Source organism: Lineus longissimus, chromosome 17 (assembly GCF_910592395.1).
Source record: "Lineus longissimus chromosome 17, tnLinLong1.2, whole genome shotgun sequence".
Lineage (NCBI taxonomy): Eukaryota > Metazoa > Nemertea > Pilidiophora > Heteronemertea > Lineidae > Lineus > Lineus longissimus.
This window is the reverse complement of record NC_088324.1, coordinates 3,726,462-3,730,926: the sequence shown is the minus strand read 5'-3', so window position 1 is coordinate 3,730,926 and position 4,465 is coordinate 3,726,462. Positions and strand designations below refer to the sequence as shown.

Sequence of the window (4,465 nt, the reverse complement as noted above, 5' to 3'; positions counted from 1 at the left end):
CCCCTGGTGGCCAAACCATAAAACGAATCGGACCGAAACTTAGTCTCCAAGGTGTCATTACATAAGGGTACATGTGTACCAAGTTTCAACTCAATAGCTCTAACAGTTACGAAACGTGCCCTGCTAACGGACGACGGACGACGACGACGACGACGACGACGACGGACGACGGACGCCACGGTATGGGATAAGCTCACCTCTGCTAAGAGGTGAGCTAAAAATAGATATAATAAAATGTATCTCCATGTATTTAGTAATAATATTACAAGTTTTCAATAAATTTAAAAAAAACTGTCAATTAAATGTACAAACATTGTTTTCTTCCCAACAATTTCAGGTTATATCGATACGTGGCCTATAGGAACCTTGTCCGTTGGGTTTGGAAGAGGTTGGGGAGAAGGAACCGTTTGCCGCTCCCTGTTTGTGCTCGGGACAAGATACGTGCTGCTTGGCCTGCTCCGGACAATGACGGGTACACAGGATTCAAGTATCCTACGTTCAATTGATTTGGTGTGACCGTTCAATTGATCTGTGATAGTGAACTCTGATATAGTGAACTCTGATGGTGCTATGAATGAACTCTACAGTTTGTTAAACCTCGTTTTTGTTTCTTCTACAACTTTCGTCTTGTCCTGCTTGTCGTAGTTTGAGCACACTGGACCTGGAATAGGATGAGTCACTTGGTACTTGTCCTTTGCATCTCTTGCCAATTTGTAAGATGGCAGGTCATCTCTCCGCTTCAGCAGGTCCTCCAGAATTAGCTGTACATAGTCTGAAAACATAAAGGGAAGTATTAATACAAGTAGTCTTGTTTCTTCTTGTTTCTTGCAGTGCTAGCACTAAAGTAACGATGCTGGCCGTTATACCTACCATATGTTGATTCAATTTTGACCTCTTTTGCTACTGCAGCTCCTCCTCTCCCCTTGGGGTATGAAATCGACCACTGCGGCTGTTCATCTTGTCCCATACGCTGAATTTTCATTAAAGTGGAGTGTGGCGAGCAGTAACCTGTAAAGAGAATTTGTAATACTGGCATGACTGGTCAATGCTTTCAATCAATGTTTTACTCGCCTCACGCCTTATAGTCCAAGTAGAGTGCAAGAACAAAGTTCAGTTGCATCACGAATAAGGAAAAGTGGGCTTTGATAGCACTCACTCAAAGCATTGCATGAAATTTTTTTCGTGATTTAGTAATGACCCCTGAGAATACATTGTAGTCTATCATACCTTGCTTTCATTGGCTCATAGAAGAAATGGCGGGATTTGGGAGCGAAATAACCAACAATTTTGTGATACGACTCAAGAGATGAAGTCTGTACTCCTGGTGAAACCTTTCTGATGTCCTTGAGCAATATCTTTTGAGTGAGAATCAGCGTAAGTTCCTTGTGGGCCTTGCTACCTGAAAGAGTAATACTGGTTTAAGTAATAAGGAACAAAGAATTAACAGGGCCAAATGACCAGCTGTTTTTCTTTTGATTGAGGGCACTCCTTACTTGTCAGTCATGCTGGTGCTGGTATGAAATAATTCAACAAAAATTCTCAAGACAAATTGCATTCATAGCATGGGCTTTATGGCATTTGCAAGTTCCTTTTAAAACGTAACTTTAAACGAACCTTTCTTGATCCATTCTCTGTCTTCTAGAGGACCATGAAGACATTTTGGGTACAAATCCCCATGCCCATCGTGTACGTCGGCAACATGGTTTAGAATGGAGAGCCACTTTGCTTCAACCAAGTCACCATTCCCATTACTTGAGGCAGCACACCAGAAGATATGGTTTGACACTGATTGGGACCATTTTGCGAGTATCCTGCAAAGTTTGTACTTCTTGGCAATATTGTCCATTTTCTTTTTTACACCTGAAATACATGTACATGTATATATCATGTGTAATGAATTTAGAATAAAACATTATGTTTCAATTTATGAGAAACCCACTTGACTTTTGACCAGTGCCTACAATGTCTTTCATTGGCTAAATTGAAAAAGGCAAAGATACTTGACGGACGAGTTGTTTTTTTGCCTTGTTTATGTTAAAATGAGCAATAACACACCTTTCGCGATATGCCAGCAATCAAACCAGTGTTGTACTCCAGGCCATTTGTCTCTCAGATACTTTTTGATTTGTGAATGCCGATCTGTGACCATCTCTGCAATTGCCAATTTCTTCTCGGTAACAAGTAGCGCCATGCTACGTTTCAAACCCTCGAGTTCCATCCAGTAAGAATTTTTCACTTCATTTGACTGAAAAATAAGTAATCAATAAACCATGTTATTCATGTTTTTAAACCTATTGCTGGTAATAACTATTGGGATAAAGAGAAGGATCTCATCAATGTGGGGAAGCTATCTGCATGAGGATGAATGGCACTATAAAATTGTAAGTGAAGTGTAAAGTTAACACTGACAGTGAACAATCAATTTCATTAGGGAAGTCAGCAATCCATTTTGATGGAATATTGACTTCTGATTTGTTCCAGAACTTCGTTAAACTTGACACAAGGGCAAGGTTTGTCATGTTGACATTGCAATGCACTATTACTAACGTACCTGTGCAAGGCTTACATCCAGCACCTTACCGGCTGACTCATCCATCAAACTGTAGCTCCCATATTTGGCAGTGTGGCCTGGCGAGCAACACCTCGCATCTCCAGACAAGGACAGTTGTTTCCTCTTTCGCTCCTTAAACATACTGTCTTGCTTCCTTTGCCAGACTGCGAACACTGATGGTATGAGGTAGAGGCCTTGTATAGTGTAGAATGTCCTTCGGCTTATCACTGCAACACCAATGTTTTTCAGGATATTGAGTCCTCTTACTGGACTTGAACCAGAATATAGAATTCCTGAAACAATTTAATGAGAAATCATAATACTGGTTTGGCTTTCTTTCAGGATTTATGAATTTACCCTTTTTTTGGTATTTCCGGTGGTCCTATTTTTGATTTTTTTTTATTCTCCATATCTCAATAGCATAGAAAACATCGAAAAAATCATTTGTTGCAATTTGTTCCATGTTTTTTCGTATATTGACCCGACTAATGTTTTAAGAATCATGCAGCATACGTATGTAGCCTACCTGCAGCCAAAAGCAAATTTCCAATGGGAAGCTGTCCTTTAAATGGTTGTGATGTCCATTCCTGTTGATGTTGATTTTCACAAATCGCCATCACCATCACAGCTGTGCCAAGTGTACGGAGTGCGACTCGACATGGTGCCCTGCTAACTTGACAAAACATGAACAGAAGCCTCAAGCTTGATTCAAAGACAATGAATTTTCTCTCATATTGAGGGGAGGGCTGTTCATACTCATTGTCGAAATCATAATGTTTGCCGGATCTGAAATAGTAAATAATTATGGTTAAAGATTTGACAATGATTGTTTTTTATCAGTTTATAAACTCACTGTAGAGCATCATTAGTGAGTCCTGCATGAAAAAAGTAAAGTTTTATTAGTGTTAACACTAATAACAGGTCCCAGAAACTGCCATACCGGTACTTTTATGACTATCATTCTATTCATTCACTCTATTACAATTCAATTGTTTTAAAGAATCAATTTCTCAAGAAAGCTACAACAAACACTTACACATTTTCATCATCAAGGAGCGAGTCATCAAATTCTTGACAATAATCATCTTCACATGGCTCCCAGGCTTCATCGTCACTGTCATCAGTCTTCATCGTTTCCTGACTTGGAAAGTGCACCTCTTCATCCTCCATGTCTTCATCACTTGGTTTCAAGCCTGAAAATATTGGGGTGGTCAAAGACATTGTCTGGCACCAAACTGTGACTTATCTGTCGTATTGCCAGGCACAAACCAAAATTGTGTTAGATAGTAAAACCCAAACTGTCTGACACCTTGTCGGGTTGCTACTAGTATCAACATAATTTTCAGGTTTGGGGTTACCTTGGAAAACTGGCACATCAATGTCAAACAGATCTGTCTGAATGGCAATTTCTCGGACTTCTGGTTCTGCCTGACAGCCAATATCCCCGGTGCAGGAGGTTGTCTGTGAACCTTTGTTCCGAGACCCAGTGACAATATTGACCTGTACAGCCTTGGCAAACCGCATGGAGACTGAGGAGCCAACTTGTGTCCCAATGGCAAAGGTTTCAGGGTGTTCCTGCAAAGATAAGAAATAGAATTGAGGCTATTATTCCGGGGATGTTGTTTACATTAACTTTCACTACATAATTAATGCAGCTAATTTTTATTACAAGATTGTTGGATTAATCCATCCTCTGATTTATTAGTCTACACTGTTCGGGACATTTATCTATGTAAATATGATAATTATTATTATTAAAAACATTTTTATAGCGCTTAACGTTGTTAAAACTTCTAAGCGCTTTACAATTTATAATAAAACATAACATTAATACATGATAGAATAAAAGTCATTACTAAAAAAAAAAAACGTGCAAAGGATTCAAAAGAATTTCTTAAAAATATGAGTTTTTAG

General features: G+C 39.2%; 1 pseudogene; it reads right to left on the bottom strand.

The window, feature by feature from the left end:
- Window positions 1–558: 558 nt before the first annotated feature.
- On the bottom strand, window positions 559–4,048 carry LOC135501530 (uncharacterized; annotated as a pseudogene).
- Window positions 4,049–4,465: the final 417 nt, after the last annotated feature.